Consider the following 15,698-nt stretch of genomic DNA (forward strand, 5'->3'; position numbering starts at 1 on the left):
AAACAATAAAGTACAACAACATTTTTGACCAAAATACAACGAATAAAAAATAATGGATGCTCAAATTTGAATGATAACATATTGTTAAAACAGTAATTACTTAAAATCTTGCTTAGAATTAAAATTTGGCATTATGTTTCTTGAATGTTGCTTGGCGTAAATATAACCTTTTCTAGCATTGTAACCAGCAACAGAAGAAGACGCCTATGTGGTCAACTTCACACACCTTTCCACTGATTGTGTGTGGCAAGGAAATTTAGGAAAATCGAACCTTTTTACATTTCCTTCATCACACAATTTAAGTAATTCGTCCGTTTTTACGTTGCTCAGGAGTGGGAGTTCTGTCAGAATTAAATCTGGGGCCTGCCAGTCAATTAATTTTATGTAGCTATTGCATTTGAAATTAATTTTTGGAGTTATGAACTCTCTCACTCCTGAAGTGTGAAGGGCCCTATATGATCCTTCTACATCCTAGCTCCCTTATACATTTATTTTCATCGGTTAACATTGATAGAATAATGTTTTCCGGGTGTGTAAAATATGCGTTCCTCTGAATCACGGGGTCGACAATAGCTTTCAATTCTGCTGAAAGATATCTTGAAATGCTAACCATTTTCCAGAGATTACGGGCTCCATCTATACAAGAACTATTGCACTTTATGGTAAACCATGTTGGAGCATATACTCTCACAATAAAGGTGGCCAATATCAGCAAATTTTCTGTTGGGTTTTCCGTTGCAACATTTAGCCGTATTATTCTGTTTGCAGTTGTTAGCCACCTGGCATGAGACATTTTCCCTGGTTGTTTCCTTGCCAAATCTACAGTTATCATACCTTTTGACACAGCCAGACACATATTATATAAATAATTTTGGTCCGTGCTTAATTTTTCTGTTATATTTTGCAGTACGGATGATTGAATGGGAACAAACCGAATAATTTTCATGTTCTCACAATTTTTTAAGTTTCTTCCGATTGGTCCCGAGAAAGCTACAGGTCCGCTAGTCGGTTCATCTAATGAAGATAGCAGATGTTGCAACGGTAGTTCATTGGCGTGCATCTGGCAGATAAGCCATTGCAATGGCTTTCCAAGTCTCTGTTCCATTCTTGAAATGATTCCATTTTTTCGGCCAGTGTTTGCATTTGTTCCGTCACAACCAACTGCAACAATTTTCTCCATTTGACGATTTTCCTCTTCCAAAAGAGAACATATGGCATTTTCGCTGTCTTTGGCAGTACCAAATGATGGCGTAGCGTGTCCGAGATACACTGATCCTGGCTCCTGCACAAGCGTTATGTGTTCTTCAACGTTTATTCGTCGATAAAATTTACTTCCTTTCTTGATAATAAACATTGTTTTGTCCTTGCGCCCATCGAAAAATAAACCTTCGATATTTGTCAATTTACGGCTATTTAATAACATATCTCTAGTTTGCTTTCTAGCTCTTCGTAATCTACTATGATCTATAACGGAAGACGGACCAGCTTCATTTACATCTTGTAAAACCGCAGAAGCAATGGCAGCTGCTGCTCTGTGTGATACGCCGTATCACAAATTTGAGATAACTTCGTCAAGGGATTCTTCATCTTCGAATATTGTATATTTCGAGGAGATAATGTATCATGAGCCACTGCAGATTGATGATCTTCACTTAGCGCTGGTTCCTCATCAGAATCTGAAAAACTGTTTGAACTAACAACTTAAACTTGACAAAAAAAAAATCTTATTGTGGCAGGAGTAGGGGTACAGTGGTAGGAGAAAGAGGTGGTGGAGCAGACGAAAAGAAAGGGGAGATATTCATCTGAGTCTTCAAATATCAAACCAAGTCCAATAATTGAAAATTAAAGCAAACTAAATAGCAATGGAAAACGTTTTAGTGAATTTTTATCATTTTTTTGTTAATTTCGGTATTCTTGTAGATTTACTTGCATTAATAAAATTGATTTTTCTATTTAATTTTTGTCAACTATGCGTAGTTTTTAATAATAAACAAACGTTAAAATGTTAAATTATTGTGAAGAAAATATTAATTACAATTATTTAAAAACACATGTTTTGGGTTTTTTTTCTGTTTTTCAATGCATTTTAGCGAGCTAATAACAACTTTTAAAAAAATAATTTTAAATGTAGTTCTCATTTTCTTTGTAAGACGCAACTTTTGAGACATCAGGCGTTTCTGAATTCAAAAGTTGAAATAATTGACACACCCTAATGCACATCCCTATTACGTATACAGCGAAGGCGACCGCATCGCAAAAATGAAAACTCGGCGCGGCGGGCGACCGCAGACGTTAATCGAGCTATTTTTTCGCATTAGCGTAGGTAATAATTAAAATGTTACGGGTCAGAGGATACTCCGGACCATAATTTTTTCGAGTGTCCTATAATGACCAATTTCCAAACTTGGTTTGGTATTAATGCTACTAATTTAAGAAAAATTGTTCTTTTAAATAATGAAAAACGCCCACTATTATTGTACACAGGTTCCTATTTTTATAAGTTTGTAATTACCTACTATTACCAGCTATGTGTTGTTTTTGTTCAGTTATGTTTATGTTATGCCTATGTTATGTTTATGGTTTGTTTATGTTTATGATATGTTATGTTATGTTTATGATACGTAATGTTTATGGTATGTTTATGCTATGTTCATCTCTATGTTTTATAATCACATTTACATACTCCCATTTGCTGTAGTGGTGTATAAGATTGTCAATTTCATTTTCGGTTTAAAAAAAAACGCTACTAATTTTGGAAAAAATTCTTTGGTTAAATAACGAAAAACGCCCACTATTATTGTACACACATCCTATAAAAATATGTAATGTTGTAATTACCTACTGTTACCAGCACTGTACCGTTTATGTTGAGTATGTTATGTTATGTTTATGTTAGGTTTATTTATGTTACGTTATGTTATGTTTGATATTAGATTACCAAAACAGCTTGAAACATCACACTAATAATAGAATACATTCTTTTTCAAACAACACCAAAACCGATAAAAACATGTTAAAAACATATTTAGAATCCCACAACTTTCCACACGAAACCACCAGTAATGCCAATGAAAACTATAATAATTTTAATGAATACATCAAAACAGCAATAAAATCATCCCAACATAAATCTGAGTTACGCATAGGAGACCAACGGAGGGGTAATACTCCATGGTTTGATGCAAAATTAAATGCACTTATCAAACAGCGCAACAATGCGTTTAAACTCTGGAAAAAAAATCAGCAAAGTGATATATTCACAGCACTGAGAAATAAAACAAGAAATCAAGTTACCAACTATAGAAGATATGCTAAAACCAAATACTACACGACTATATTTAAAGAAAACCTGCGTAATCCGCGACAGACATGGAAAATAATAAATGCAATTCTAACAAATAGCTCGACACCCCAGAAAGATGAAATTGAATGTCTTCTCATTAAGAATGAAGAAATAACATGCCCAACACAGATAGCTTCAACTTTTAACAACTTCTTTATATCAGTTGGGGAAAACTTAGCAGCCACAATTGCATCATATCCAGATGATTCTATCACTATAAACACGGATCAAAAAGCAATCCAGTCCTTATACATGGCCAAAACAAATAAAACAGAAGTTCTCAGTATCATCTCTCAACTAAAGTCTAATGCATCTCCAGGTTTAGATGGAATTACACCAGTGTACCTGAACTTTTGCAAAGATATATTAGCTGACCACCTTGTTTTTCTTATTAATCAATCCCTGGATAGTGGAATCTTCCCAGATCAACTAAAGATAGCAAAAATAATTCCGATTTACAAAGATGATTGCAAAAAAATTCCTTCTAATTATCGTCCTATATCCATCCTATCTGTCGTCTCTAAAGTTTTTGAAAAGGTTATTAAGCTTAGGCTCACTAAATATCTCTTATCAAACAATTTACTCGCATCCCAACAGTATGGATTCAGAAACCAATCTAACACAAAATGTGCTGCCTTCGATTTTGTATACGCCCTCCAAAAGCATATAGACCAGGGTAAGCATGCTGCAGGCTTATTTATAGATTTAAAAAAGGCATTCGATACGGTTGACCATGGGATACTACTAAAGAAGCTAGAACACCTAGGCATAGTAGGCACTCCCCTGAAGTTACTGTGTAGCTACCTCTCTAATCGACACTGTCAGACCTTTGTTGGAAAAGGGACAAGCAACATGGGAACGATAAAATGTGGCGTGCCTCAGGGCTCCGTACTTGGACCATTGCTATTTTTAATATACATTAATGATATTGCTAAATGGGGACTTAAGGGTACAATACAACTCTATGCAGATGACACAGTGATTCTTTATCACAATAATGATTTAAACGAACTTGAAAAGGAAATGGAAAGGGATATAGCTTGCCTGGCAAACTGGCTGCGATTAAACAAACTTAGCCTAAACATAAAAAAAACACATTACATACTGTTTGCAAATAAAAAAAATGTAAGTCTTAATATAAGTCTTGATAATAACCGCCTTGAAAGGGTTGATGTTACAAAATATCTTGGCCTTTTCATTGATTCACAACTCACATGGAATCACCAATTTAAACATGTTCTATCCAAAATTACTCCTATAACTGGTGTTTTATATAGACTTCGCGGGTTACTTCCTCCCTCTCTATTAAAATCGATTTACCATGCTATGATTCACTCACATCTAATATATCTCGCCGGAATCTGGGGATTTGCTACAAAAAAAATGATTTCAGAAATCCAAGTCGTCCAAAATAGAGCCCTGCGAAATATTTTCAGTCTACCTTGGGACACACATGTCAAAGACATCTACAGAAACACCCAAATACTTCCTTTTAATACCATTCCCACTTTTGAAATAACGAAAACTATATTACAAGTAATTCAACACTCGGCACATTCCAACACTACACTCTATTACAATTGCGACGTACACCAACACAACACAAGAAATCACAACAAACTTCATATACCAAAAATCAAATCAACAAAATATGGACTAAGATCCCTAGAATACATAGCTCACACAAAATATAATCAACTACCCAACGAGATCAAATGTGCAAGTCAATGTAAAAAGATCCAAACTAACATGCTCAAACTTCAACTTATTAATGACTATCTGAAATAATAATGTTGTGTATGTCCCATCATATGTCCATTTAATACATACAACTATATGTTTCATGTAATGCGTATCATTCCCGCAATGAGTTTATTAACTCCTGGGAGTACGATGCTTTATATAATATACTATATTCTGTATTGTATACTTTTAATAAATAAAAAAAATAAAAATAAAAAATAAAAAATTTATGATGTACTTATAATCATCTGTATATTTATATTATGTCATTTGTTGTATTTGTTAAAGAAAAATGTTGATTGTATATCACCCCTAATGGGTGAAAGCCAAAATAAAGAATAATAAAATAAATTTAAATGAAAACGTTTCCAACAATATTTCACATAATGATGTTACCAAATATTGCGGTTGCACAAACTTCACTACCAAGGGCACTATAACGTAAATAGGTATGTATATAAAAACACCACTATAAGAGTTGAAACAATCTTACGATGCTTACATTAATAAAATGTCCACATTTTACTATGTTGAAATTTCTTTATTTTAAATTTTAATAATTTCATTAAAGTCTTCCAATGTAGCTACTTCTGAAAGCTTAAAACAAACAAACGCATGCGGTTATGTTCTATTTTTAAATATGTGGGTAGATAAAAATGTCACAGAACTGTTCATTAATTCAAAATATAAATGGACACCATAAATAAAAAGAAGTTAAAATTCCTACGGGTGTTAAGTCAAGTTAATTCAGCATTTAGGACCAGACCACGTAGGCGATAATGGCTCTGGTATAATAAATATAGCTGCATAATATATCAGTGGGTACCTCACTCGCCTAATTGAAAACCACACCTGTGGGCGTACGACATCATCCTTTTTTTTTTTTTTTTTTTTTATTTATTTAATATTTGTATGTTTTTTACAATAAATATACAATTTATACATATTATACAGTGTGATAAAGGTGAAAAATAATAGCTTTTCCTCACCATAAAGAGACGAGGCTCTTGTGTTTGGTGAGTGAATCCTAGCTCAATTATATGGAATCATGTAAGTAAGTAAATAATATTTTTTCAAAACCAAAGGGATAAGTAAGAAATAGGCAAGATTTATCAATAATACAGTTTCAAGATTTGAAGGAAATAATAATAAGAGTAAGATATGGACTTTTATAGTAGTTTTAGGTAATTTTTTAATTTTATTTTAAATTCCTGAATATCTTCAATATTTTTTAGATATAATGGAAGGATGTTAAAATATGTTATACCTAGATAGAGATAGGTATTTTGTGTGTGCTTTGTATTGAGTTTTGGGATTTTGATAGTTTTTTGATATCTTGCTGATGAATTGAATTGTAAGTTATTTAACTGTATTTCTTTATAAATTTGTAGAATTGAATATTTTTTATATATATTGTCTATTGTGGGTACGTTGAATATTGAAAAGAGAATCTCGGTAGAAAATTTGGATGGTTTTTTCAATATTACTTTAATTATCAATCTTTGAACTATTTTAAGTGGATTTAATATATTGTTATAAGTTCCTCCCCAGCCAATAATACCATATTGTAATATAGATTGTACAATTGCATAGTACACTCTTTTTAGGTTTTCTAGTCTAAGAATATTTCTAAGTCTTATAAATATATAAATACATTTTCTAATTCTTTTGACAAGTTCACAAATTTGTTTTTTCCATTTAAAATGTTGATCTATATATATACCAAGATATTTAATTTCAGAAGTTAGACTAAGTATAGAACATTCTTGATTGCAATTAGTTCTGTTACATTTAAGTTGATGTATTATAATTTTTAATTCTGGTATTAATTTAAATTTGTTGATAGAGAATGGGATACATTTTGTTTTTTCAGTATTTAATGAGAGGAGGTTTTTATCGAACCAATTTTTTAGTATATTAATATCAGTATTTGCTAAGTTATTAACATTATTCCAATCAGTACCTTCAATTATTATGACAGTGTCATCAGCATAAGATATTATTTTTCCATTTAATCTTTGATTGAATATGTCATTTACATAAATGATAAACAGTAACGGTCCCAGGACTGTACCTTGAGGTATGCCGAAGTGACTTGTTTTTTGTTGACTAAGTACATCGTTGATTTTTACGACTTGAGGGCGTTTGAAAAGGTAGCTTTTTATCCATTCTATAGCTGTACCACTTAATCCAATATTTCTTAATTTACTTATAAGTTTGTCGTGTGATATGCTATCAAAAGCTTTTTTTAGATCTATGAAAATTCCAATGCATTTTAATGATTTATCTAATGAATTATGAACAAGACTAGTTAATTTTGCAATTGCATCCTGAGTGCTTCTACCTTCCATAAAACCGAACTGATTTTCATTAATTAATTTATTACATTTTACAAATTTGTTTATCCTTTTTTTAACTATCTTTTCAAAAATTTTTGCTATGTTCGATATTACTGATATGGGTCGGTAATTGCTAACTTCTTCTGGGTTACCAGATTTAAATATTGGAGTAATGGTAGTTTGTTTGTAGATTGATGGAAACACTCCGCTTTGGAAACTTACATTTATTATGTGTTTTAACGGTTTAGAAATTTGATTTTTAATATTTTTTAAAATATTAACTGTTATTCCATCAAAACCCGGGGCAGAACCACCTTGCATATCGTTTATAATTGATATTATTTCGTTCTCTGTGGTGACTTGGAATGTTGCTATATTATTGTCAGTATCAATACTACAGTCTGGAAATGTTATATTTGGGTCAGTATGAATGAGATTGGCAAGATTTTCCCCTACGTTCGCAAAGAAGGTGTTAAATATGTTTGCAGCTTTTGAGGGATTTTCTTTACAACATGTTTTCATGTTGTCATGAAATATAGTGGCGATGTCGTTATTCTTGTTTTTTTTCTTGTCAATTATTTCATTTATAACTGTCCACACTCTTTTACTATCATTTTAGCCTGATTCAACTTTTGTTTATAATACTTTTGTTTTGTATTTTTTATAATATATGAAAGTTTGTTTTTATATGCTTTAAAATGATTTAGTAAATTTTTATTATTTGGTTGTTGAGTAGTTAATTTGTAAAGAGTTTGCTTATGTCGTACAGATACTACTAAACCATGAGTAATCCATGGTTTTATAGGTTTCAAGTTCGACACTTTGGATTTGGTTATTATATTATTATATGTCGAGTCATTTATGCATTTAGATATTTTTTCTTCAAACATTTTACAACATATATTGACATCATTACATTGTAATAATTTATTCCAATTTTCTGATTCTAATTGGTGTTTTAATGTATCCATATTAAGTACTTTTTTTGAGTAATTATTTTGTTTAAATAATGGCAAAGTTGGATTGGTTAATTTATAGTTAAAAATACATGAATAATGATCAGTGATAGTTGTATGAATGACAGCTGATTTTATATTTTGGATATCAGGAATATTTGTAAAAATGTGATCTAAGCATGAGGGGCGTTGACCTTTAACATTTCTAGTATAAGAATTTATGCACGATAAATAATTGAGTTCTGCTAACATATTTAAATATGTGTCTTTATCTTTACTAGAATAGTCGTTTGCAATATTTAAATTCATATCTCCAACAATAATAGTATTTTTATTTCTAAAATTTAACAGAATATTTTTTAATTCATCTATAAATTGAGGTATTATCGATGTATGCGTACGATAAATAGCAATAATGTTATAATATTTATTTACGTCTTTAAATTCTATATTTAATATGTTAACATTACTAACATTAATTATTTCTTTAATATTGAGAACATTATACTGGTTAGAAATAAATAATCCGATACCTGAGTTTTTGTTTATTTTGTTTATTGTCGCATGGTATGTGTAGCCTGGAATAGTGTAATTGATTTCGCCTGCAGAGTGTGTCTCTGTTAACACAATCAGGCCCGGGAAAAAATTTAATTCTTTTAATGTTATAACTAATTCATCCATGTTTCGTTCTAAACTTCTAATATTTACATGAAATAGGGTAAATCCTTTTTCAGAGCAAATTAAGTTAAAATCTTTCATAGATTGACATAAATTTTCTTCAATATACATTTTTTTATCTAATGCGTTACATAAAAAATCATTCATTTTTAAGTTTTAGATTAGAGTTTAAAGAAATGAAATTTACCGTATTATTCATAGTCGATGCGCTCCCTAGCTAGTTGAAGCATTTTTTGCCGATAGAGACATTTCATGCTATCAACTCTGTGTTCTGTAGAATAATTCATAGTAAATCTTTTGTTTTGAACACAGCAATTGTTGCATGTTGGAGGTTGTTCTTTATTTTCACATTTAGACAGAATGTGCTCCTTTGTGCAATGAGGGCAAATGGGGGGCTGCGTCCTGGCGAGACATCTTTGCGCTGTGTGGCCGAACTTAAGGCAGTGGTAGCATTGAGTAAGCGGGTTACAGTCTTCTATGTATACTCTTTGGAATTTGATGTTTATTTTGTTTTTTTCTAGTAGCGTTTTTCTTAATTTACCGGTTGTTTCAATAATGTAGTTAGTGGTGTCGTTTTCTTTTCCTTCATTGTATTTGTTTTTTAGTTCCTTGATAAGCTTGATGTTGTTTTTGTCTTCCAGGGTTAATCCTTCATTTTGTTGTATAATCCCATCTATAATTTCCTCTTCAGTCAATTGGCATTGCAGCCTTTTCAACATTAAACACGGTTTCTTTTTTTTAATTTCTTCGGCCAATATTTCTTTTCCAATTACCTTATTAATTTCTTCGGTTAACTTTTCTGCATCTTCTTTTTTTTGACATGAGATCAGTAATTTTTGTTCTCCGATTTTTTTTACTCCATTCACTCCAACTTTTATTTTAGTTAAATTAATGTTTTTTTGAATTTTTATTTTTATATCTTCGGCCTTCAAGGTGTTTTTAGATGTAATTATGATGGCGTGCTTCTGTTCTGGAATGTGTGCACCTGTATTCACGAAGTTTTTATTGTCACCTAATATATTTGCATATGTCCTTTTGTTATTATTATGAATTTCTTCTAGTTTCTGTGCGTAGTGATGATTGTTTTTAATATTAGTTTCTTGTAATTCTATAATCTTTTTTTGTAGGTTTATTAGTTCATATTGAATTTTTTCTTCCAGTGATATAATGTTCTGTTCCAGTGTTAATTTTATTTTTGAGTCTTTCACTGAAGTGATCTTGTTTATTAAATCTTTAATGTTTTTAATAATTTCTTGAGTTTCCATTTTGGATCCTAATAATATAATTCCAATCCTCCGGTAACAAATTATTTATACGTAGATTGATTAAGGACGGGTTGTTTCGGAGAATCTGAACAATTCATCAAATTTCAACGTTCATTTTCAAGTTCTGTGAAAGATTTTTTCAAGTTCTGGTTTTATTTCAGTTTTGTCAAGCAACTAGCCTACAATGATATAAAAACAGAACTTGAATAAGTCTTTCACAGAACCCGAAAATGAACGTTGAAATTTGATGAATTGTTCAGATTCTCCGAAACAACCCGTCCTAAGTGTTTTGATTGCCAGCGTACGTTTCCGAAAGATACTGTAAAATTAATGAAACTTTGATTGAAATAAAAGAATTTGATTCAGGTAGGTCCTATAAGGAATGTGTAACCAATCGCAATCCTTACTCCTTTTGTTGGGATCCCTACTGGTAAATTCTATGATATATTTTATAGAACGAACCGTTTGAAAATGGAAAGGAATTGTTGCGCTTTCACACTTGCTCTATTCTTTGTTGTTCATGCATGTTGTTTTTAAATTCTTCATTACAAGCATCCGTTAGTAGGTCAATTATACAATTTCACTGTTTTTTTCAAAGAAGAATTATTACAATTCAAGTGACTACAATACAAAGGCACAAAATATATAGACAGATAGATATACAACACACTCAAAGGCACACTACATACTTAAACACACTCATAGGCAAATATTGTAAACAATTATATGCATACAATCAATGGACACTGATGTATTTCTATTTAAGGCGATGCACTACGTCGTGTAAGATTTTAAATTGAGCCGCTATCGATAACAACCCTTACGTAGATGGCGATAAGGTTTAAATTTCCGTTTAACACCATCCGCCTGTTTTGATTTATGCAAGAAAAAAACATGGCCAAAAGTTCCTTTTTTTATTTTGTGAATGTTCAGGAATAAATATTTAATTATTTTCGATCATTTTATAAATGACTTAATTTGCCACACTATACAATAAAATCATAACCGAAAATGGGTTCGTAAGTAGGAGATTTCGAACTTTAAAGCAGTTTTCATAGGCCTTATACATTATTTTTTTCTGGGCTTATAAAAAGACTTATCTAAAAAATACTCGATTATTTCAGAGGCCAGGATATATTCTACTCGCAGTATTTAATTAAAGTATCTGAAACATTTCTAGGCGACCAAATTTTCAAACCAAAAACACATGATTTTGCATTACTACGTATGACATCGCCTTAACAATAATTAATAACTTTAATAGTATTCTTCTATTAAAGTTATTAACTAAGAAAGTGAAAAAGGTAAATTATAAAACGATTACAATTATTCTTCGCCATAATTTAGGAAGTTAACAATAAAACCTTACAATCAATAATAAAAAAATATACCTATACCTCACAATGACGAGAAATCGCTACCAGGTTTTTATCGAGTTTCTCGACATCTCGGAATCGCCGAGAAATAACTATCAGAAACTCGAAACCGAAAAATTACCATCGAAGGGTTACTATAGGACACCAGAAGAAAGAAGGTTGGAAAAAATATCAAATGAATGGATGAATAATACAATATATACGCAGCGAACCTTTCGTCGTTATTTCGGTTTTTTGTCGATTGTCGGATGATCATCAACTTGTTTCACGGACACTAATAACTGAGTCGCAGACGGCTTTTTTCGAAGATACCTGCTATTAAAGTACGCGCCTAAATTAATATCCTTTTTTGTTGCTAATTTAATATCTGGGTTTAAATAAACAATTTTTATGACAGTGAGTGAATTAATGCCGGGTTTCTTTTAGATTCAATCTATATGAATCGCGTGTTTTGGTCATTATTATTTTGTAATGTGCAAATTCATTAAATGTATCAGGGTTAATGAGTAAGGGTTATTAGGTTTTGCGATCGACGGTCAACCTGATTATATATAATAAAAATAACGTATAATTTATATACGTACAGGTATTGCCATGAATGCACAGACATAGGAATTAATAGACGAGAAGATAATGGCGAGGGGTAAAATCAACTGTTGAAGAACGAAGGGAGTGAAGCTGACTGTGATTCGTCAATAAATCAATCTGACAGTAAATAGGCATCTCGCATTATAATATCACCATTTACTTCTTAAAAGTAAAATCTGCTTTTGAATGAATAGACATTTTTACATGGGAGCGCAAATTACTCGCCACGTTATGAACAAATTTGCGAAGTCCAAATTCGGCAAAAAAATTCGGTTCTATTTTCAGAGTCGAATATTTCGTTTAAGTATTTGGTTAAGACACTTTTATAAATGTTCATAATTTACTTCCCAGCAACCAACCAGCTTTGTGTTTCGCGTCCAGACGTTTCTCGATGTGATAGTAACAACTGATTCATATTATACGATGTGAATATGCTTAAAATAAAGTAAAATAATGCTTATATATGGAATGTAATACGACAATTGGGTTTATTCTCTTTTTCACATCTATTTTTACAAGTTTTCATAGTACAAGTCAACATTTTGCCGTGTTATTTCGTAAAATGAACCGATGATGCCTCGACCATAGTTCGCACAAAAATGATGACGTCACGTTTTCAAATTTCACTTGAGGCCATACGCGAGCACAGCCGGCTCCAATGGAACCGGTATGGGGAGTGGGGATAAAACGCTTTTAATCACTTAGGGCAGGTCTACTAATATTCATATGTCTATGCATAAACTACATTTTTACCATTCGTAGTAATTCGTACCACTGCACTCGTAAGAACTACAACAGCACTGCATCACTATGCATATAAGCTATAAGGGAACAAAATCAATTACCCCTTGATATTGAAATATGAATTTAAAAAAAAAAACCAACAAAATTATACATTTTTGTAGTACCACTGTGTTTATCACATTCGTCGATATATTATGTTTTGTTTATTATTTCCAATGTATTATGGACATTTATTATTTTATACATTGTCTTATATAATTATCCTGTCTCCTCTATTGTCGTCTGAAATGGTTAAATCACGATATTAATTATTTGATTAATTTAAGATTAGAAATTTACATTGGAAATTAATAATTATTTTATATCGATGAACATGTCTATTTTCACTCAGTAGCCTTTCACTTTGTAACTTTGGACTTTAAATTTTAAACTTCGATTTTAAAATCATCACTTTAAAATTTTTAATTTTATAAGTTAACACAAGTTGTTATGATATGTAAGTTCTCCTTCCCTGAGAACAAGCATCTGCTTTATCAGCAGAGTGTGTGTATTACAGTATAAATCAACATTATTATGTTATAAAAAAATATATGGAAAAATACAAAATATGGAACTCATGGTATTGACTTTTCCTATTTTTTTAAATATTGCATAACTCAACGTATCTATGGTGAAAATATAGCTCTCAACATAATGACGTTAACGTAGATATTCTAGACAGGGCTGCGAAAATTTCATGACACCAGAGCTCACCACCTAAAAAGTTTTTTAAATTGTCAATAATTCGTGCATGTTTTATTAAGATACACGATAACATATTGTCTGTAATCATTATACGTAATATAGGTATTAATTTATAAAAGCGTAGATAAGTAGTATAAACCCGCATAAAAAAACCCTCCTCAAAGATATCGTATTATAATGATCATAATACGTACTACGTACCTACTTACATAGAAGCATTAGTGAATAAAATGAAAAGTGGCCCACATCGCTACAGCTGTATTCAAATCAAGTAGTTGTAAGCACCATAAGCTGTATAATAAGTATAAGAAATAGACACTTGAGATATCGCCGACCACTCGGCATTCCGACTAGCCACGCTAACGTTAGCACTAGCTATAGGAAGCTACTTGCATTATGTTTTTATTTTTTTATTATCAATATATATATATATATTTTTTTTTTTTTTTTTTATTAAAAGTATACAATACAGAATATAGTATATTATATAAAGCATTGTACACCCAGGAGTTAATAAACTCATTGCGGGAATGATACGCATTACATGAAACATATAGTTGTATGTATTAAATGGACATATGATGGGACATACACAACATTATTATTTCAGATAGTCATTAATAAGTTGAAGTTTGAGCATGTTAGTTTGGGTCTTTTTACATTGACTTGCACATTTGATCTCGTTGGGTAGTTGATTATATTTTGTGTGAGCTATGTATTCTAGGGATCTTAGTCCATATTTTGTTGATTTGATTTTTGGTATATGAAGTTTGTTGTGATTTCTTGTGTTGTGTTGGTGTACGTCGCAATTGTAATAGAGTGTAGTGTTGGAATGTGCCGAGTGTTGAATTACTTGTAATATAGTTTTCGTTATTTCAAAAGTGGGAATGGTATTAAAAGGAAGTATTTGGGTGTTTCTGTAGATGTCTTTGACATGTGTGTCCCAAGGTAGACTGAAAATATTTCGCAGGGCTCTATTTTGGACGACTTGGACTTCTGAAATCATTTTTTTTGTAGCAAATCCCCAGATTCCGGCGAGATATATTAGATGTGAGTGAATCATAGCATGGTAAATCGATTTTAATAGAGAGGGAGGAAGTAACCCGCGAAGTCTATATAAAACACCAGTTATAGGAGTAATTTTGGATAGAACATGTTTAAATTGGTGATTCCATGTGAGTTGTGAATCAATGAAAAGGCCAAGATATTTTGTAACATCAACCCTTTCAAGGCGGTTATTATCAAGACTTATATTAAGACTTACATTTTTTTATTTGCAAACAGTATGTAATGTGTTTTTTTTATGTTTAGGCTAAGTTTGTTTAATCGCAGCCATTTTGCCAGGCAAGCTATATCCCTTTCCATTTCCTTTTCAAGTTCGTTTAAATCATTATTGTGATAAAGAATCACTGTGTCATCTGCATAGAGTTGTATTGTACCCTTAAGTCCCCATTTAGCAATATCATTTATGTATATTAAAAATAGCAATGGTCCAAGTACGGAGCCCTGAGGCACGCCACATTTTATCGTTCCCATGCTGCTTGTCCCTTTTCCAACAAAGGTCTGACAGTGTCGATTAGAGAGGTAGCTACACAGTAACTTCAGGGGAGTGCCTACTATGCCTAGGTGTTCTAGCTTCTTTAGTAGTATCCCATGGTCAACCGTATTGAATGCCTTTTTTAAATCTATAAATAAGCCTGCAGCATGCTTACCCTGGTCTATATGCTTTTGGAGGGCGTATACAAAATCGAAGGCAGCACATTTTGTGTTAGATTGGTTTCTGAATCCATACTGTTGGGATGCGAGTAAATTGTTTGATAAGAGATATTTAGTGAGCCTAAGCTTAATAACCTTTTCAAAAACTTTAGAGACGACAGATAGGATGGATATAGGACGATAATTAGAAGGAATTTTTTTGCAAT

At 31.6% G+C, this 15,698-nt stretch overlaps 1 protein-coding gene across 5 annotated transcripts in view; it reads right to left on the reverse strand.

Moving 5' to 3' along the window:
• Window positions 1-15,698, reverse strand: part of LOC149425730 (protein groucho-like) — a 358,855-nt gene that overhangs the window by 254,944 nt on the left and 88,213 nt on the right. The gene's annotated exons all lie outside the window — the stretch shown is intronic.

The sequence above is a fragment of the Hesperophylax consimilis genome, chromosome 2 (assembly GCF_061612785.1).
Source record: "Hesperophylax consimilis isolate HC1 chromosome 2, BYU_Hcon_1.0, whole genome shotgun sequence".
NCBI lineage: Eukaryota > Metazoa > Arthropoda > Insecta > Trichoptera > Limnephilidae > Hesperophylax > Hesperophylax consimilis.